Source organism: Dipodomys merriami, unplaced genomic scaffold, assembly GCF_024711535.1.
Source record: "Dipodomys merriami isolate MVZ:Mamm:240054 unplaced genomic scaffold, mDipMer1.0.p SCAF_4, whole genome shotgun sequence".
Lineage (NCBI taxonomy): Eukaryota > Metazoa > Chordata > Mammalia > Rodentia > Heteromyidae > Dipodomys > Dipodomys merriami.
In genome coordinates, this window is record NW_027205603.1 from 27,095,975 (window position 1) to 27,118,384 (window position 22,410).

The window sequence follows — 22,410 nt, forward strand, 5'->3', positions numbered from 1 at the left end:
ACATCATTGTAATATATAAAATGAATTAAGGTGAAAGAATATAGTCGTTTACCTTCAGTATGTGACTATGAAATACGGAAGAGAGAATTTACTGAGGATAACAAAGAAAATGGCATGCTTTTCAATTGTTTAGGCCAGTAGGATATCGGATTTTGGCAGAATAATTTTTGGGTTTTATCCTTGCTATAGATCAGAATATTTAGTACAAGTACATTGAGCAGCAATCTATATTGCCTCATGTTTAGTCAAAGGATATAAAGATATGTATGTATGTATGTGTGTGTATGTATGCATGTATGCATGTATGTATATATGTGTATATATGTGTGTGTACATATATGTATCTATATCTGTATCTGTATCTATCACAACTCTTGCCCTCAAACATACAAAGTAGCAAGATGAAGACTGTGGTATGAAGGTATTGAAACAAAAGAAGGCAAAAGAGAAATAGGAGCAGACTTAAGACCAGCCTAGAAAAGCTTCTAGAAGATGATGACTTCTGAAAAATTCATCCCTAGAGACATTCAGAGAACTTTGACTAAAACAAATAAATGTCCCTATAGACCAATTGAAAGGATACTAGTAGTCCACTGGGCTTGTTAAACAATGCATTAAAACCATGTTTTTTCTATTACACGAAGGTCAAAGACACTAGATGACCAAATTAAGCAGCTAAAATTAAGTTCTTTCAATTTTTCAAAGTCCATTTGTAACTTCCCATGGATCAGAAGGCATAAACGGCTTGTTGAAATATGAGTTCTTATTCCCGTTGTGGATCTTCCAGCATCCTGTATTCCAGCAGCATGTGGATGGTATGTCCTTCTTGGTCACTGGGTTCTGTATGAAAATCTACTCAGTCAGGTCAGTTCTATTTTGCTGGATTGGTACGGCCCATGGAAGTGAGGCACTGTTATGTAGACATTTAGATGCGATATAATTTCATGATCATGGTTAAGTGCTTATCTACTATTGTTTAAGTGATTCAAAAGAAACAAGAAACAATCCATTTCAGATGCTTGAGATTATATTTACGAGTTGGATTTTTTTCAACCAGTACTGGGACTTGAACTCAGGACCTTGTGATCTTGCTTGTCTTTTTTGCTCATTAGTGCTCTACCACTTAGCCACACCTCCAATACCTACTAATTGGATTTTAATATAAAACATCTCAGACAAGATCTATAGGTTTTGGTTACAATACCAGCCATGGAGAAGTTACAATTTTTTCTCTTTTTTTGTTTATTGATTTTCCTTTTGTTTGTTTGTGAGACAAGGTCTTACTATATAGCCTAGGCTGATTTAAAACTCAGATGCCTCAGCATCCTGACTGCTGGAATTACAGGCATGTACCACCACACACAGCAAGCTTTTCTTTCTCTATGATGAAAATATCCATTTCCAAAATGAAAAGGAAAGCAGAGTAGAAGTTGTAATAGAGTTTAGGTCAGATTTTTCTTGTATTTTTTCTTAAAAAAAAAAAGACAGCAACTTAAATTAGTTCTTTTGTGGGATCAAAGGCCAAATGTTAATAGAAATGCTGTTAATTATATTTTTCCAGATTTGAAAGGGAAGACACCTGATTCATTTGAACTGTATTTTATCCATCGTTGTTATACCTCCTACAGCCTATAGCCATATACTCCAAACTGACGACTTTAGTTTGAAGAGAAAAGTGGTGCTAGCCATAAGGAAATACAACACAAAACCACCATTTTATTTTTTTTATTAACCATGAAGCAATAGAATATGTATAAATAAGTTTGCTTTTCTTTACTGAATTCCCACCATAGTGATCAAGCTAGGCAATCAAGGTCTTACATCAGCCTGGGTAAAAGCTTAAGCCCTATTGGAAAAACTACAAGCAAAGGAGCATAGGGCTATGGAAAAGGAGAATAGGGGCATGGCCCAAGTGGTAGAAATGTGAGGCCCTTAACCCAATCCCCAGGATGAACTAAAAAGAAAAAGAAAGGAGGACAGAAGGAGTAGGAAGAAAAGAGGAGGAGGAGAGGAAGAAAAAGAAAAGGAGAATGAGGAGATGAAGAGGAGGAGGAGGGGGAGGGAGGAAAGGAAGAAAACAGAGGAGGAGGAAGAGAAAGTAGAGGAAGTAGGGGAGAGGAGGAGGAGGAAGAGGAGGAGGAGGAGGAGGAAAAAGAGGAAGAGGAAGAGGAGGAAGAGGAAGAAGAAAGAAGAAGAAGAAGAAGAAGAAGAAGAAGAAGAAGAAGAAGAAGAAGAAGAAGGAGAAGAAGGAGAAGAAGGAGAAGAAGGAGAAGAAGGAGAAGAAGGAGAAGAAGGAGAAGAAGGAGAAGAAGGAGAAGAAGGAGAAGAAGAAGAAGAAGAAGAAGAAGAAGAAGAAGAAGAAGAAGAAGAAGAAGAAGAAGAAGAAGAAGAAGAAGAAGAAGAAGAAAGAAGAAGAAAGCAGCAGCAGCTAAGTGATATCACTACCTTATCCTGTGTCAGAGAGGTCGAAAGAAGGGAAACTGTGATTCACAGGGCAGCTGTGTGCTTTCAAGAACCGAGCTCCATCTTTGCAGCAGAGACCTGGATTCTTTCTAACCCTTGATCTTTGATATTCCATTGCAGTCATCCTTGCTCAGTCACACACAGACTGCAAGGTTCAGCAAAACACACTCATTTTTACCTGTGATGAAATTGGTACTGGGCTTACACAAATCTGTGAAGAATTTCTAGTGGTAAAAGGTGTCAAAGTAGAAGATAGAAATCTCTGACGAGTGATTATTACTATTCCAATTCACAAAATAGATTTTACAAATTTCAGTTTCTACAGATTATCAACATTGGCCTTTCAAGAAGCTAATGCCAGGAAGCTAAAGCATGTGTGTCAGGAAGAGGGGGAGGAGAGGAGGCACACAAATGGAGGGAGAAAATGTGGGCAAATATAGTCTTAATAGTCAATGTGAATATGTAAAAATGGAACTAGGTAACTTGAGGGGAGGACTGAGATTGGGAGAATGATAGGAGTGCTACTGATCAAGAGGCATTGCACTCATAGATTAATATGTTGAACTGAAACCCCTTTGCACAAATACTTAAAAAGAAAAAGAAAAGATTTTTCATAGAATTTATATTGTCATTTGTAGATACTTCATTTATTGACTTATTTTGTTTCTTTTCTATTGCTACTGAAGTACATTTTCAAAATTTAGTCACTTAAAACAGCCAAACATGTTACTGTACAATTCTGAAGACCTCCTGATCTGGGATAAAACCAATCTCTAGGGTAAAACCAAGTCAGGCTGCATTTCTTTCTGGATGTTCCAAGGGAGAATTAGTTTCATTACTCATTGGGTTAATAGAATCCAGTTACTTGATGATTTAGGACTGAACTCCCATTCTTTTGCTGGCTGGAAACTGAGAGCCATTTCAAATTTTAGATGCACTCTTGGGTATGGCCTGTTCCCCCATCTTCAAAGCTGGCAATATTGGACTGAATTGAATTCTTAACATATGACATCTTCCTGACTCATTCTTCTATCTTTCTTTAAGACAACAAGATTTAGTCTGGTCCTCATCTGGATAATTCAGGATATTTTTTTCTACCTCAAAGTTCTTAATATAGCTGCACACCATCCTCACAGATGTCAAAGTCCACAGCCTGCATATCTTAGGAGGGACATTATTCTATCCACCACATTCTTTAATTGCCTAAGAGAATTCTGAATGATTTTAAGTATCACTGCTCTTTGTATCAGACATGGGAAGTCATGAACCAAAATGAATAGGGTAATAAAGAAATAAATAGATGAATATGGCCCAAAGTACCATGAAGATATCAATATCAAATTAAAACATCTTTACTAGTTCTCTAAAATTAAGTTCCTCAAAATTTTGGAATTTTGAGGAGCACTGAAAAGTCAGGGCTTTAAAAAGAGAGAAAACAAAGCTAAGAATAATATTTCCTTGAGGGAGAGCTGAATTTAAACAGGCTTCACTTACCTTCCCTATCAGCAACTGAATTTGAACTGGAGAGTTTCCATTGCTTCAGAAGGGAGGGATCATCAGAGAAAACATAGAATGAAAAAAAAGAAAACTTCATTAAATGGCAATTATCTACAGCTTATTAATTATATAAAACAATTCTTTTAAGTAATTTGCCAACTATCAGACTATGGGTTGGGGTACTAGCATCTTCAGTAGTCAAACAAATTAATATTTGAAAGAACTCTTGTTCAACAAGAAAAGCAAGTGTCTACTATTATCAAAAATGCTTTTTAGATTTGAGCCCTTTTGTATAGAAATACATTTGAGAACCTTTTCTAGGGACACACCTGAAAGTGAATTATCAATGATGGTCTTAAAAAAAAAAAGAATCAGTGGTTTAACACTAATTTCTAATCAGATCCTACAGAAAGGAACAGCCCGCACGGCAGCTGTACTTTTCCCAGGGTTAATTACCTTTCACTGCTCTCTACTAATGAGTCAGCTGTTCCTGTCACCACACACTACACTGGTTCATCTGGAGCTCTAGCTGTGGACAAACACAAGAGTGACAGTCCTATTTACATACGGGGAGGAGGCAATGATTTCAAGCGGATCTTTTTAAAATCCTGTAATGCTTGTGCTAAAAATATTTTTGGCAAAAGAACTTTTACTTAGTCAACTACTGTTTTTCTGCAGGGCCACAGGGTTCAGCATTAAGAGATGTAAAACAATGCTGAAGCTTTGGAAAGAGGTGATCTTCATCACCTCCACAGGAGGCTTTGTCTCCTGATCCTCAGCTTTGTGAGTGACAGCCACCCCATGGGGACGAAAGACAGATAATCTCAGAACTTTGCAGCTTCCTTCAATGATAAAAAGACTTCTTCAAAGTATTCATAGGACAGAAAATTAGACTCAAAGGCAGGAAACAACCAAAGAGTAAAAGACCTCCAAAATATGAGCTCTGTTGGTACATGAAAAGTAAATTTGAACATGGAGTTAAAAAAACAAACAAACAAAATCACATGCTGGGTACCAATGGCATCTGGAATCCTAGCTACTCACGAGGCTAAGACCTGGAACATCTTGGCTTAAAGCTAGTCTGGGCAAAAAAGTTTATGAGACTCCATCTCCAGTTAATCAGCAAATTGCCAGATTGGAGGTGAAGGTGTGGTTCAACTGGTAGAATGCCAGCCATGAGCAAGAAAAGCCCAGCAAGAATGTAAGGCTCCTTAAATTCAAGCTCAAGTAGCAGTATATACATGAAAATTGACTTAAAAAGTATGTCGTTACCTAATCTAAGACATTTCTTGATTATGTAGAATATATATATATATATATATATAATATTTGCTCTCAGCAATATATATGTATAAATAAATAACCTTACATATGTATGGTAAGTACTCTTATGCATATAGATAATTTATTACTTAAAGATTAGCTATTTTTACTCAGACAATAGTGCCCATTCCATCGCATAGTGGGGACAAATTTTAATACCCATGGGAATCATTTGAATGTTATATTAATGGGCAGATCTGGCTCAATATCATGTATTTCTCTTAGGGTCCAGAAGGTTGGTCCATGGGCCTACTGAAAATAGCAAAGTGAGGGGCTGGGAAGGTGGCTCAGTGGTATGGTAGAGTGCTTGCCTCGCATGCATGAGGCCCTGGGTTTGATTCCTTAGCACCACATAAACAGAAAAGGCCAGAAGTGGCACTGTGGCTCAAGTGGCACAGCACTAGCCTTGAGCTAAAGAGCTCAGGGACAGTGCCCAGGCCTAGAGTTCAAGCCCCAAGACCAAACAAAAAAAACAAACAAACTAAAACAAAAAACCAAAAACATATTAGCTAGGCACTGGTCACTCATGCCTATAATCCTAGCTACTCAGGAGGCTGAGATCTGAGGATCATGGTACAAAGCCAGACCTGGCAGGAAAGTCCGTCAAACTCTCATCTCCAATAAACCACTAGAAAACAGGAAGTGGCTCTGTGGCTCAAGTGGTAAAGCGCTAGTCTTGAGCTGAAAAGCTCAAGTTCAAATCCCACAACCGACCAAAAAAAAAAAAAAAGCAAAGTGAGAGATTGGGGTCTCAAGCATTAGCTTGCCTTAGAACTGTCTGGAGGGTTTGTCATAGCACATGAGCCCGATTTTATAATTCTGGAGTAAGTCTGAGAATCTGTATTTTTAACAAGCACAGATGATACTAGAACTAATGGTTTGGGGATCATTGAGAACCAATGGTTTAACAATTCAGTACTAAATATATCGAAGAATACCAAAACCCCAAAGGTGACTGCTATAGAAGCACATGGAACAGAAGTACTTCCACTTTATTCTAGAGTCATTTATTTGCTCTGGCCTTAATACTTGACGATAGAAAGGAACAGCTAAAATGTGAGCGTTCTGGCTCATCACTGAAGTAGATTCTGAGAACCACTTTATAGCTTATTGAACTTGATCTTCCCTTCAGATGAAGCCATTCATGTCAAGAAAGAAACAGCAATTATGTACTTCATTACAGGTGTCGTTATCAAACATAAGCTCACAAATTATGAATCTAAATCCTGTGCAATATTTAAACTTGCAAAAAGCAAATAAAATACGAGACTAAATTAATTACAAATTGAATCATAAAACAAAATTTAAATGTCAAACAATGATAGAAATTTTCTTGAGATACTCAATGTTTACAAAACCCAGTCAAGTCTGACTTATTTTTCAAATGGTGCAACGTGTTTCTTGTACACATTCATACACGAAGTTTTCTGTATTGATTGCTGTTATTTTTAAGAACACATTGTTTTAAACATTGCTGCAGGATGAAAAACCCTTTAATACTAAAAATATATTTACCTTGCTATTCATAGAAATAATTTCAGTATTCTCATAGGCATTTTACAATATTGTTCCATAGCTGGAAAATGTATTTTAGAAAAAGATGCCTCATAAGAGGAATTACAGCAAGCAACATTTGCTGAGTTTGGTTTAGTAAAGAAGTGGAGATTGATTGTCAAGTAGCAAGTTACTCTCTTTGCAGAAATTATGTGCTCAGGCCAGGAAAGACTATTCTGTGTCCGGAAATACTAACACTAACTAATTTACTTGGATTCCAGTAAAGCTGGAAAAATAGGACTACATGCTCACAATCTAAGTAAGCATATAAGAAAGATTTTAAAAGAATCAATCCCTACAAGACACTATGTTGAAAATGAACTTTACAACTTGTGGGGAGAAGGGAGGAGTTGGGGAGGTGGGGAAGAAAGGGATGGTAGGGGAAAAACAAAGGAGAGGCTAACAATGCTTGATAAGAAAAGTACTCATTATCTTACTCATGTAACTGTAACCACTCTGTACAATATCTTTACAATAATATATATATATATGTAGAAAGAGAGAGGAAAGAGAGAGGGGGAGAGAGAGAGGGAGAGAGAGAGAGAGAGAGAATCAATCCTTTCGCCGATTGACTAGGTTTAGCTGATCTGCAAGGATATTTTTAAAATATCATTCTCATTTAAATACATGAGAAAAATAATATCACAAAAACATTTCAGTTAATATCAGTATCAGAATAACCAACATTTTGGCATATATTTAGTTAATTCATGAACGTTAAGTATTAGAATTTCATTTAGCACTTATTCCCCTGGGGAATAAGAGACACTCTGCAAACTAGTTGTATTCAATAAGTGTAGAGAGGTATGCTACTCTTAATAGAAAAACATATTTCTATGTAAAAATATTTAATAAAAAGACATTATAAGATCTAGCTGCTAGTAGTTTATACCTGTAATCTTAGCTACTCAGGAGGCTAAGATCTGAGGACTGTGGTTCAAAGATAGCCCAGGCAGTAAAGTCTGTGAGACTCTTATTTCCAATAAACCACTAAAAATGCTAGAAGTGGAGTTTTAGCTCTAGTGGTACAGGGATAGTCTTGAGAAAAAGAAGCTTAGGAACAAGCACCCAGGCCCTGAGTTCAAGGTTCAAGCTCAAGGTTGGCAAAAAAGGATGCAATAAACCAAAATTCCTAAAGAAATATGAGCACTGGGCTTCTTGATGATTTAGAATAATCTGGTGGTAGTCCTGTCAGTACAACAATCAGAGTGAATAGTTTTATAAAGAATGGGCAACCTTGCAAATTTAGAATAAGATACCTCATGCCTTGGGCTGTTTCTGAAAGTGAATGTTAGGCCCCTACCTAATCCCTGTTTTGGGATAATTTTGTCAGGTGTGTGTGTGTGTGTGTGTGAGTGTGAGTGTGTGAGTGTGAGTGTGTGTGTGTGTGTGTGTGTGTGTGTGTGTGTGTGTGTGTGTATCTGCAACATGAACTCAGGGCCTGGGTACTGTCCGTTAGCTTTTTTACTCAAGGCTCATGCTCACTATTTAATCCACAGCTCCTGTTCCAGACTTTTGGTGGTTAATTAGAGATAACAGATGAACCAAAGAAACATTGATACTCACTTGACACTATGTTGGATATGAACTTTACAACTTGGCAGGGAGGGAAAAGAGAGGAGTAAGTGGGAGATAATGAGGGATGGGGTAACAATGATTTTAAAAATGTACTTATTGTCTCACTTATGTAACTGTAAACCCTCTGGTCGTCACCTTTTCAATAAAAATAATTTCTTTAAAAATGAGTCTCATGGATTTTCTGGCTTGGACTGACTGGCTTTGAATTGGGATTCTCAGATTTCAGCTAGGAATTATAGGTAGTAGCTAGGATTATAGGTATGAGCTACCAATATCCAGCTTGGATGATTTTTGAGAGTTATAGTAAATCTAGCTATTTGATCATCTAGATTGTTTGCTTGAGTGACCAATCAGCCATCAGTATAGTTCATTTCAGGTTTTGGCTTCTGTTTATCCAATTGCAGTCTATTATTTTCACTGGCTTTCATCAGCCAATGAAATTGGTCCCTTACCATATAGTGTCTCAGCACTAGTAGATTAGTTTATTTTTAATCTGATCTTGTTTTTTTTTTTTTAAAGAAAACCTTAAATTACATTAAACTAAAAGGTTCATGATAAATACAGTGTGGATTTATTGAATCATGCTATCTAATATATCATCTATAAACACAGCATTTATCCCTCTTGTCTAACTGAAACTTTGGCAAACTTTTACCCATACCCCTTTCCCAATTCCAGTAACCACCACTGTGCTCTCTGTTTCTCTGTGTTCTAAGCTTCTTGTTAGATTACAGATTTTAAACTAGGTGACATATTACTAAAAAATACAAGAATAGAATGTTTCAAAAGAACTAAGAAATCCCTACCTTAAAAGACCTAATTTACACTATATATTTTCCAAAGTGAATGTCAAGAACAGTCATGAAAAGAAAACCTTGCTCCAGAATAAGGTGGGTGGCCTTGCTTTCATCTGCTAACTCCTTCTGGCTTGGTCTAGTCCCTGTGTTCTCATGAGAAATCTTGCCTGCCCTATCTCAGCCTGAGGATATTCTTTCCCTGTTCAGCATCCCTGAGGACCAAAAGCTCCTACACACACGAACATCCTCTCAGCTTCCTTCCCTAAACAGGCACCAGACCAAGTGCTGCCATCTGAATGAGGACCAACCATTCTATATTAAGCAAATTAGGAGCCAGAACAAGGCCCTGCCCTCAATGACACACATTTTAGAAAAGTGATGTTTTGAGATAAAATGTAAATATAGCACATAGCACAAATGAATGCACTTAAAATAAAGTTTAGATTTGGTATTAAGACTAATAAATACAATGCTTAAAGTAGATGATATTGAATTATTGGTGTTTTATCTGAAAACCAGTGAAGTAGAAATGAATATTGTGAACACTTATAGAAATGAGATTCATTTTACAAATCAAAAAAAAGCAAATGAATAAAAATGTACATAATCCTACTGTATCTTTAACGTACATGACCCCTGCTGGAGGCAATACTCATGTTCAAGGACTGTCTCGGTTTGGAGCGGCCTATTACTACTGTCTAAAAATACCTAACTTAGACATTTCTGCAGAACAATAGAAAATAAAATAAAAAAGTAGGAAATATAGTGGTATTTACATAACCATAAATGAATGTGCTGAGGGAAATAATTCCAAATCAGACACAGAAACATGTAGTAACTTTCCACTGATAATGACTCAGGTACCAGGCTAAGTATCTTATGGTTATGGTAATGTACTCAAATCTCAGAGTAATCTAAGTAGATTACATTATTATTTCCAGTTTTAGGTGATGGGACTCAAGTCACACTGTTAGTAAGAGTTTACATCCAAACATGTCTAGTGCTAGTGCTTGTCCTGTTGTGTAGCTCTGGCTGCAAGGACCCTGAGGAGCAAGACCTCTACATGTCTCTTTGAGCCAGTCACAGAAAAACCCACAACTCAGGGAAGTCGAACTTCTGTGCTGCACGGTGACTAGATGTAGACTGAATAGGACACTGGAAACCACTAGGAAGTAGTATGTTGGGGAAGGCAGTGATAAATGATCTGAGGAATGCTTTGTGGTTGACTGGAGACCATTAAGCCATGGCTTCAAGTGGCAAAGTCAGAAGAGGTATACTTTCTGTGTCTAACACAAGCCTAAGTTTGAAACCTAACTCTGGCATTTATTGCTTGGTGATCTCAGAACTGCATTTAATATCTCCAATCCATAGACTCCTCAGCTAGTAAAAGGGACAATAAGAGAACTATTCTCAGGAGTCATAAGGATTCATGGGAAATGTAGTACATAAAATACAAGGCACACATGAATAGTAGATGCTCAGTAAAATTCTTCAATTAAAACAAAGATCAGTTCTTATACAAGCCCGTAATATGTGTTCCACAGAGTGTGTTGAGAAGGGTGCTTAAATTCTTGAAGCTGCTCATGAGGAGAACATGAAGAGTAATAGGGAAATTATCTGATACTCACTAGAAGTACTTACTGACTGTTTTTATTTATTATTTTTTTCTAAAGCTTGTTCTGATATATATATATATATACATAGAAATAATAAACAAGCCGGGAGCTGGTGGCTCAGGCCTGTAATCCTAGCTACTCAGGAGGCTGAGATCTGAGGATCGCGGTTCAAAGCCAGCCCGGGCAGGAAAGACCGCGAGACTCCTATCTCCAATAAACCACCAGAAAACCGGAAGTGGCACTGTAGCTCAAGTGGTAGAGCGCTCGCCTTGAGCTGAAGAGCTGAGGGACAGCGCCCAGGCCCAGAGTTCAAGCCCCACGACTGACAAAAAAAAAAAAAAAAGAAATAATAAACAGTCCCTGATTAATATAGTTATGCATATTGAGATTATATATATATTGAGTTTATTATTTCTGTTTCTTATTTCTCCTTCTAACATGAGAAGTTTGATATGCAAGAGTACTCAGGTTCTTAGACAAGGTCCCACAGAGCCTGAGTATGGGATTCCAGCTCCAAGGCTCATGTATTCCATTGAAGCAGTCAGTTATCATCACAAGAAGGATGATGGAGTTCTAGAAATACAGAAAGTATGTTCCTCTTGGGAACTAAACCAAAAGCCAATGAGTCAATAAGTATACAGTGCAGTTTAAAGAATCAATAAACAAATGTACACTAAAAGAGGGAAGCTGACTGTGGAACAAACAACTTCTGTTGATTTGAGAGAGAGTCTAAGAACAATGTACAGGGAATAACACTTAAGCCCATAATCTAAAACAAACAGTAAATGATTGTAACCTAGTAACAAAACCAACCCAATTAGAAATAGGAAAATGAGGGCAAGAGAAGGTAGAAGCGAGAGTGGATATGACCAAATTATAATATATACATGTATGGAAAGGTTGCAGTGGAACCCATTTGTTTGTACAATTAATGAGTTATGAGTTATAACTTCAAAATAAATTAAATACATTCAGAAATTTACTTAAAACTGACAAAGAGCTTGAAAATATTTCTCCATAGAAGGTATACAAATGTCCAGGAATAAACATATAGGTCACTAAGGAAATGCAAATGAAAGCCACAATCAGATAGCATCCATACACATTAGGATGGAAATAATCAATTCCACATCCTAACAAGTATTGACATGGATATGAAGAATTCAGATTTTCATACATTGTTGGTAGTAATATAATAGTTCAGCCATATCAGAGATCATTCAACTCATTTCCAATATAATGTTTAGTGAGTATCACTGCTGAATTGGTTCACCCTTGTCCCACCTTTTCTGTGATTTCCCTTCCTCCCCAAATCAAGTGACCTTATATACAAGACAAAGAGTATAGGAATAAAAAAAAACAGTGACAAAAGGGAATAAACAAAAGGAGAAAAAGAAATAACTGCAAACCATAAAATAAAAACCCTCTTGTTTCTATTTCTAGGAGTTCATTTTGATAAGCATCATTTTATATGATCATATGCACATAGCTATTAAGCCATTGTGATACTCTCCTAAGAATATCCTCCTTTGTTCTCACTGTGCAAATGCTTAGAGTGATGTTTAATTAATCATGCCCAAGTGTAGTTATTTGTCTTTACAACTTGGTGGGAAGAGGGGTCAGGAAGGGAAAAAGTGGAGAAAATGAGGGAGGGGAAACAATGTTCAAAAAGAACTGTATTCAATACCTAACTTATGTAACTAGAACCCCTCTGTACATAGCCTTTACAATAAAATTTAAATTTTAAAAAGACTTTTTAAAAAAGAAAGCAGTCAGCATTTCTCAAATGATAACACAGAGTTACAACCTAATAAAGCTATTTGGCTACTAAGTGCAGAGCTAGGAAAAACTAAAAGAATAGTCTACACAACAAATTATAAAGAGATGATAGCAGCATTGTCCACAACTAAAAAGTAGAAACAAGGCAAATATCCACAAATGAATGTAAAAGATACAGTATCTCTTCCGTGGAATACTATTCATCAACAGAAATGAAGTACTGATACTTATTAAAACTCATAAAAGCCTTGAAAGCATATGAAATGAAAGAGACTGTCAGAAAAGACAACATACTGGGTGATTTCAATGATATGAAACTTTAGAATATAGGTATGTGCACAGTCATAAAGTAGTGGCCACCTAGAGCTGGGAAAAAGAAGTTTGGGAGAATGATGAATAAGAGGTCTGGAGGGATTTGAAGGGAAGGGGGAAATGCTATAAACTATTGTTGATGAAAGGACAATTCTGTATATGCACCAATGATCACTAAACTTTAAATAAGTAAATTGTATAGCATGTGAATTATGTCTCAATAAGGCTGCTTAAACAATAGTGGGAGCTATACAGACCATAGTAAACAGCTTTAATTTGAATTGTGGCAGAAAGCCCTTGGAAAGTTCTAAACAGAAGTGTGAAATATGGAAACCCTTCTCTAGAAGGCAAAAAAGCATGACAAGCAAGGTGCTGGTGGCTCACACCTATAATCCTAGCTACTCAGGAGGCTGAGATCTGAGGATCATAGTTTGCAGTCAGCCTGGCCAGGAAAGTTTGTGAGACTCTTTTTTTTTTGGTCCGGTCATGAGCCTGAACTCTGGGCCTGGGCGCTGTCCCTCAGCTCTTCAGCTCAAGGCTAGGGCTCTACCACTTGAGCCATAATGCCACTTCCAGCTTTTTTTTCTGCTTATGTGGTGCTGACGAATCGAACCCAGGGCCTCAGGCATGCAAGGCAAGCGCTCTACCACTGAGCCACCCCCTTGCCCCCAAAGTTTGTGAGACTCTTATCTCCAATAAGTTACCAAAAGAGCCAGCAGTGGATCTGTGGCTCAAAGTAGTATAGAGTGCTTAATCTTGAGTGATAAAGCTCAGGAACAGTGCCCAAACCCTGAGTTCAAGCCCCACAACTGACAAAAACAAAACTCACAAAACAAAACAAGAGCATGACAAGATGGACCTAGACGGGGCTGCAGGTGGGAAAGAAGACAAAGCTAGCAGATAAAGTTCTACCTTCAACACCAAGGATTCAAATTAATTACTCCCTACTCTGATATTAGTCCTCTGTGGAGAAAAACCCAAAAATCTCTTCCTTCTTGATGAGGGAAGAAGAGACTCCATTTCCACTTTAACCCTCCTTGCCTGAGTCTGTTTTCCTTATGTGTGTGTTTTGAGGGGGGAGTGGGTAGGAAGGGTGGGGAAGAGGGAAGCTACACTATGGTTTGAACTCAGGACCTTACTTGCTAGGCAGATGCTCTTCCACTTGAGTCATGCCCTCCACCCAAGTCCTTTTCGCTTCTTTTATTTTTCAAACAGGGTTTCAAATTTTCTGCTTCGATCTAGTCTGGGACTGTGGCTTCTGAACTTAGGCCTTCTATGTAGCTAGAGTTACAAGAACATGCCATATATCTGGCTTACTCTGTGACAGGATCTGGTTAAATTGTTTTTTTTTTTTTGGCTGGGGGTTGGGGGGGGCTTGGGCTAACCTTCAACTGTGATCCTCTTATCTCCACCTCCCACATACCTGTGATTATAGGAATGAGTCACCACCATTGGCCTGCTTGCATCTTTTAATATAGCTCACATCCAGAAAAAAAATTTACACTTTCTTGGTCACCTGTGCAGTCCTTTGATTTTTCTGTGCCAATACCAATTGTAAATGAAATGTGGAAGTAATATAGAAATTTACTTTTTTAATAGCATAATGTAAATATAATAATTAAATGTAATAATAAAACATGTTAAAGAGAATTGCAGTTTAAAACCATTGCATACCAAGTCAATATGGGATTTTACTACTTACTTTTGCAGAATATTTTGAGGCCATCTCTGGTCTTAAGAGTTCATTCTTACACTTATAAACACAGCTCTCTAAATTTTCACTTCTCTGTTTCTCTGGTGTGGAAGAGGCCTCCTTATTTCTACATGTAGGTTCTCCACAATGCTCTCACTAGATTTGCTTCCTGCTTCCTCTACTTTTCTTTTTTTCCATATGCTTGAATTTTTCTTTTCTTTTCTTTTTTTATTGTAAAAAATATCATACAGGGGGCTACAATTACATGGGCAAGATAATGAGTACATTTCTTATCAAGCATTGTGTACATATACCACATTTTCTTGATCTATTCATCTACTGAGGGGCATCTGGGTTGGTTCCATATCTTAGTTATGATAAATAATGCTGCAATAAACATAGTTGTGCTGGACCTTTGGTATGGTCTTATTTGTGATCATTCAGGTAAATGCTCAAAAGTGGGATTGCTGGGTCATAGGGGAGCTCTATGTGGAGTCTTTTGAGGAACCTCCATACTACTTTCCAAAGTGGATGAACAAGTTTACACTCCCACCAACAATGCAGTAAGGTTCCTTTCTGTCCACATCCCCTCCAGCATCTTGCTCGAATTTTTCAAAATCTCATCTTGTCTTGCTACTTCTTCTCAACATATGCAAATCTTTTCTCTGTTCCTCAATGTTCTTAAAATTCCCAAAGACCTTTTTGTTAAATCACTTTTCTCTCCTTAAACAACTAATGGGAATCTGATTTCCAATTCTTGACTCTTTGGATTTGATTTTGCTAGTACTTGGAAATTTAAGTCAAGACTGCACATGCTAGACACCACTACACCTCCACCCCTGATTTTCATGGGTAACTTTTAAGATAAGGTCACAGTTCCAGAATGGTCACACACCTGAGCGACCATCTATCTACTACACAGGTTTTTCCATTGTTGCTAGGGTCAAAGGTGAATGCTACCACATCTAGCTTTCCTTCCATGGAGGGAGAATCTAGGAACTTTTCTGCCAAGGGCAGATATGGGACTGTGATCCTCCCCATCTCAGCTTCCCATGTAACTTGGGATAACCGTCACATGGCACTGTGTCCAACTATGATCACTGCATATATTTTCCTCGGGAAGCACATCCAATGTTCATCTCTCCATTCTGGAGCTTTTGAATTTTCTGTATTCAACATCACCACCAAGTTGTCTAATACTTAACATAGGTAAAAGGGCCTAACATTGTTACCTCTTAACCAACTCTTTCTTCTGAATCTCCTATCTTGGTCAACCATTCACATGGGTTATTCAAGCCAGATGTCTATCATTCACAGAGTTTTGAGGACTTAACTCTAATATAAGTTAGGCATACTTTTTACCACTGAACTAGCTCCCTTTGCTGGGGGCTAGGAATGTAGTTGCCTCTTGAATAGCATAGGTCCCCTCTATCATGACTACTGCTTGCTCCTTGAGTACTGATGTCCTATCTTCAGCTTGACACACCGGAAAGGACACTATAGATACTCAGGGACTTTGTCAAATGAATGATTCAAGACTCTGTAAGTGCCCAGAAATCTGTAAAATCATCCCTGATATTAACTCCAAACAGAGGTAGAGATTTCTGCTCAAAACTATTCTACTTTTTAGACCATAGCTTCACCTTTTTGAGGAAAAATTATGTTGGTATGCCTGGGGAGATGCTCGGGGCTCACCTGTCAATGCTGAGAAGCAAAGTCAAACTGCAAGTGGCCACAGCCTACTTAAACTTCACCAGGACACTTTTGTATGAACCTTCTGCAGTGAAAACAGTGACTCAAACAAAAGTGGGATCTCAGCCTACATTGACTCATAAAGTCCCTGAGGAAAGTTGCTGTGGCTTAGGTAATCCTTTACCCTTTGGAAACCTCCTAGGAACATAAATATTTCTTAATACAATTGACCTTATGAAATCTAACTGATCCGTTTGAAATGTTCTGCTTATGATATTTATATTTTTTTCTTTACTCCCCCTTGTTTTGTAGTATACAAAATAGGAATATTTTAAATCATATTCATCTGGAATAAAATATTTATCCTCTTGTGAACTCAATGTGGACCCACCAAGGAGGACGTATAATAATGTGTTTGGCACTCTTAATTATTAAATTCTTTTATTTATTAAGAAACAAAATATTCTCAATTATGCTCAAAATTTCTCAACTATGTACTGAGAAAAAATAAATTGATTTTAAACAGTCTTTCCCTTGCAAAGGATTTTTGTCAAATCTCCTTAAATTGACTCCTTTTTACCTACTATACTTTCAACATGGATTTTGCAAAAGATTACAAACTGCCTTCAGGTTAATCTTCTATGATAATTTAAGGAAACTATATGAGTATTATAACAGTAACTGCCTAATTAAGATTTAAAGCACAAAAACAAATACTACAGTGTGTCTAAACATGTTGTAACCTGTAATCTATGATTTCAAACATTTGTTTAAAGCAACAGAGCCTTCTTTCAAGTGAAGTCTTAATGACAAGCCCATAGAGAAAAAGCAAGGGAGTAAAATGTGTGGTAGTTACACCTCCTCTCCTGGGACCCTAGGACCTGGGGCTCTGTTCCTCAGCTGTAGAGTCCTGAAGAGGCATAGCAAGTGCATGAGTCTCCATATCACAGCTATCTTAAGCAGAGGATAAAGGCAAACTTTGCTATAGGCTGTTGATGTCATGGTGGTATTTATAAAGATTAGAGGAATCTTATAGATATAAACCCTTAGGAATGTGGTTGTCTCTATGTTAGTGTTATATTGTTATTACTAGTATAGGAAAAAGTGTATTCTACTTGACACTGAAATACTCAGAGGAAGAATTCAATTATCAGATGCTTCCATCTATGTTTACACTCAGAAGCTAAGATTTCTGGCTATTTGACCAAATGTTTAACTCTTGATCTGATATTTAGCATCTGAGCTATAGCTCCTGTGTTTCACAGAACAGGTTACTTCTGATATAAAGGTTAATTGGTATACTAAATACATGTGTCTTGAAAATATATAATGAGTAATTAGGCTGTTTTTGAGTTACTTTTCAAATTCATATGATGTTTTCAATATAGAAACTTCATAATTACAGAATTTTGGGATGTAAAGGTTCGAAGGGTCACTCTTAATTTAACAGATAAGAAGAATAAGGCAACTTGTCAATTCACTTCAGCAAGCTCATTCACTTGTTAATGATATTTTAGTACAGTCGAACCTCAATGTACCTGGGACTTAGCATCATTTGATAACTACACAGCTGGCACTGGCTTTTTTTTTTAACGTATATTTGCTTCCAAACACTATGTACACAGTAAGAGATTAAAAACATGGATTTGGGGTACAGTCAAACTTAGGCTCAAGTTTCCATCCTGCTATGATTCGTAACAGATACATCCTAGGGTTTTTGTTTTGCTGTAAAGGTGAAAAAACAATGATTATAAGTATTAAATGACAATACAGAGTTGGACATAGAGTAAGCACTAGGTAAATGTTAAAGATTATGACTATTACTACAAATAAAGACAAATATTTGTAGTTATTCATGGGTAACAGAAGTTCTTTTTTATTTGCCAAACTGCAGGAAATAATTCATTGGTTGATGATTGTTCACAGGTGTATATGTATATTTTATGTGTGTGTATGTGTGTGTGTGTGTGTGTGTGTGGTATGTATATATGTGTGTTTAAGAAACAGAGAGAGAAAGTGTGTGTGTGTGTATGTGTTGTTTCATTATATGACCAAGTTCTATGATCCTATGACTTATGACTTCTCCCATTTCCCTTAAGATGATTTGCACTTGGCTATTACATGTTGTATGAATTAACTTTAGTCTTCTGCAAAGCCTGACCCCTTGAAGTACTGTTGCTGATAAAGTATGATTGTTGAAGAAACATTGTCAAAGAAGTAAGTGACTCAGGCATGGAACTTTACCAGACTTCAAATATTTATGGTAGCAAGAAGGGCGATATGATGATACCTGCTGTGGTAATTCTGGTTAAATGCACAATTTCACACACACACACACACACACACACACACACACACACACACACACACAATAATACTTAGAAAATTGATTTTTAAACCAAAAAGTCTGTGTCAAAACACACAAACTCTTTTACAAACTGAGATTGAATGCTAGATTATTTAACTGAATATATTTTAGAAAAACAAAACTTGTAGAATATTACATTAGTTTAGAGAGTTGATGTGAAATATTTTGAGTTCACTTACAAAGTCAGCATAAACAATATCAGGAACTACTTGTGTACGTGCTCATTTTGGTTAGATTTGGGAGTACGGTGACAAGCTTTAATTCCTAGGGGGAAATCTCCAAATACATCATAGAAACTAGGATAATACTCATTATGAAGTCAGAAGCAAAAAAAAAAAAAAAAAAAAGAAAGAAAGAAAGAAAAGAAAAGAAAAAGAACTTTTTCTACCATTGAAAATATCACAACTCTGATCCCCCTTCTTTCATTTCCCCAGGTCTGACATTCTGCAGATGACCGCCCTTATTTGTCCCTACATGTTTTCCAAAATATAAAAGTGAAATAGAGTCCCAAGGGCACTGTACTTGAAAGGTTATGAGAGTTAGAGAATTTTAACCATGCCTGCCAAATCAGCAGATGGCTTGTGATTATAATTATATGCATCAATAAAACGAATAATCTTTACAAAATTTGAATTTCTACTAAAGTAAGGGATTTAGTAAGCAGATGCAACAGAATGCATTTTCTTTAACCCTTTTGGTAGACACTGGTATCTTTCACACACACAAAAATAGATCAAGGGCTCTGTGTATAATAGGTTGTGTACTCTAATTTTTGCCCTTTCTAGAATAGTCATATTATCAGCCTCAAGCTTTTCCTGATTTCATTTTTTTCATGAGCATATTTCACCCTCACCTCACTTTCACCCTTCAGAATAGAAATGTTAAGACTAATTCGCTACCATTGTTTGATATTTGAAAGAGGAAAATTTTAAAGAGGTAAATACCACCACTTTAATTCACACCAAATATACCATACAAACAAAAGTAGCTTCATCTTCCTAGCTGATGGCATTCTTTTACAAATTCAGTTTCAATAGTAAAATTTTTCTTTCTTTCTTTGTTTTCATATTCTCTTTAATTTACATTCCAGGAATGAAAATACTGTTTATTCTATTTAAACAATTAACCATTTCATTTTGGTCTGGTTGTGCATTACATTATGAGCAATAGGAGCTAAGTTTCATTCAGGCCAGGCGTGAATTCACTCACACAGAAACTGGACACATATATGACATTTGAAAAGAAGGAAGAGGGGAAGTTTTAACATACTAGCCTTCAGCCATGCTTCCTGCATGAAGAAAAAAAGTTCAACACTTAGGACATTAAGTGAAGCTACATAACTTTCAAATTTTGGAATTAGTGGAGAAAATGTAACACACACACAAAATTTCATATAGTTGGGTTTTTTCCTGTGAAATAGTACTATAAATAATTTTTCATAAAATTATCAAGTATAACTCTACAGTTAATATATATCTGACTCCAGAAAACAAAATTGAGTAGTTATAGAATATGTATTTAGGGCAGCTATCTCTAGCAACTTTGAATTTATGTTATATAAATCAAATAAATTAAAATGATGTAACCTGAAAAGCTATTATACCAATAAACTCCACATAATAGTGTAGTTACTAAGAAAACTTTGAATACATTGGAATTTTTTGTATGAGTCAATAAAATTTTCCTGTAGACACAAAATATGTTAAGATCAGAATTTTTTCTTAGCAATAACGTCCTCCAAAAGTCAGAACCTAAAAATGTGTAGGTGAAAGTCTATTAGAAAATTATTCTTAACTCTAAATCCAAAAAGTTAACCAAAACAAATAAATTCTTGCCTGAAAGCTTATAAATTTGAATCAACAATATTTTCTATAATATCGTTGTTCAAGAGGGAAATTTTATACTTAATTTAAAATTCCAATAAAAAGAAGTTCTCTAAGCCCCAAATCTAAAACCTTATTAAATAAGAGGGAAAAAAAATAAAAATGAAAGATTAGTAACAAACCTCATAATCTCAGTAGAGAACTTTGCTATAATTACTTAAATTATAGAAGTCTCACTTTTTAGTTAAATAACACTATAAACATTCCTTTTTTTTTATAGAAAATTGAAGTTGAAATACAAGATAATACTAATATGTTTTTTTCACAGTAAATTTAAAAACTATGTATAAAGGTCAATTTAGCCATACGTTTTATACACTTAGGTATGTATGTATACATGTTATATATGTTTTAACACATTACCTGAGATTTGATATGGGCACACAGCTACATAAGATGGAACTGACACAGTCCTTCACAGAATCTCACAGAATTTGGGTCTCTGCAAGTGAAACAGGAAAAATATCTGTACTGGTGGAAGGGACATAAATGAAGTATGTAGTCCAATACTGTCAGAGCCACTTATTTTCTCCAACTGCAAGTACAAGTTTAAAACTCCAAACGTGTATAGTCAGGGATGTTGTCTATCTTACTTCATTTTCACACAATTTACAAAATACAATTTATTTCCGGCTACCACTCTTAGCCCCTATGAGACAGGGAAACCAAGGTCCCCAAAAGTACAAGAACTTATCCAAGACCACAACTGAAATAGAAGAGTGAGGTTTCATGTGTGTGAAGTTGAAAAGGGACTGCTGGAAGTCCTCCTGAGACTCTCTCACACACATACAGCATTTACAACTACTTCATTCCCCAGAAATGTTTCATTGCTCTTCTTAAGTGGAAGAAACTTGGAAGGAGGAATAGTCACTGATCAGCCCACAGCACCTAATAAAATTCCTTAAAATCCGTTTAAATACGTATTTGTTAAATAAGTGATATGGGATAAAAGTTTAGTAATATAAAGTTTCCTTCCATCTCCAGAAACCAAGGTCTTCAAATTTCTTTAAAGAAGGATATTATACAACAGGCAACAGCATTTTCTTAAGTTAAAAAAATCTTTCAAGTTTGCATAAAACAAAAGTAATGAACCTGTGACTTATAATCTTAATTATAACACCACCCTATTCTGTTTTGAAGAATGGCACTTACATTTCCATAAAGTCCACTCAGTAGCACTCATAGAGATGCAATTATGGACTTCAGTTAACTTGACCACCGTTTGCTATACCAGTAAGAATGGGAGTGAAATAGTTATCCAAAAAGACTATATCTTCTGAAGCATTCACTCCTGTATGAACATTAGCAACTATGGAAAACCAAACCAAAACACATATGATTCAAATGAAAACATGTTCAGAATAAGAAGATAACTCAGTGCGCTTCTAATACTCAAGAGAGTGAACTAGTTGCATAACTCTGCCTTGAACTAAAATTGCTAAGGAGCAACTGTGGCCATTTTCAGATAGCTTGCTTTGCCATGATTCCCACTACATGAAAGGCATGATGATGAGATGACATATTAGAAAAATCAACTTAGTCAAACACAAATGTATCCTCTCTGCTTATATTTACCTTGAAATCAGTAAGACAGCTCTAAACTGTCTTCTTCACAAAATACATTTCCTTGTAAATTCTAGCTAGTATGAAAATAATACTTCAAAGTTTTAAGCATATAATATATACTCAATACTACTCAAATATACATATATTCTAACAAACTATATAAATAAAATAAATGATGGACACACATTTGAAAGAGGAAAAGTACTTCAAGACAAAAATGATAAAGCATGTAACCTCTGATAACCCAGACTATATTATGAACCTACAATATGAACCTCTCATGAATATT

General features: G+C 36.2%; 1 protein-coding gene across 1 annotated transcript in view; it reads right to left on the minus strand.

Moving 5' to 3' along the window:
• Nucleotides 1-20,970, minus strand: part of St18 (ST18 C2H2C-type zinc finger transcription factor) — a 136,964-nt gene extending 115,994 nt beyond the window's left edge. Inside the window, exons 1-2 of the mRNA XM_069990704.1 lie at nucleotides 20,919-20,970; nucleotides 3,958-4,000 (exon numbers count right to left, since the gene is read on the minus strand). The gene's annotated coding sequence lies outside the window, so the exon portion shown is untranslated. The remainder of the gene's footprint in view (nucleotides 1-3,957; nucleotides 4,001-20,918) is intronic.
• Between the last annotated feature and the right edge of the window lie 1,440 nt (nucleotides 20,971-22,410).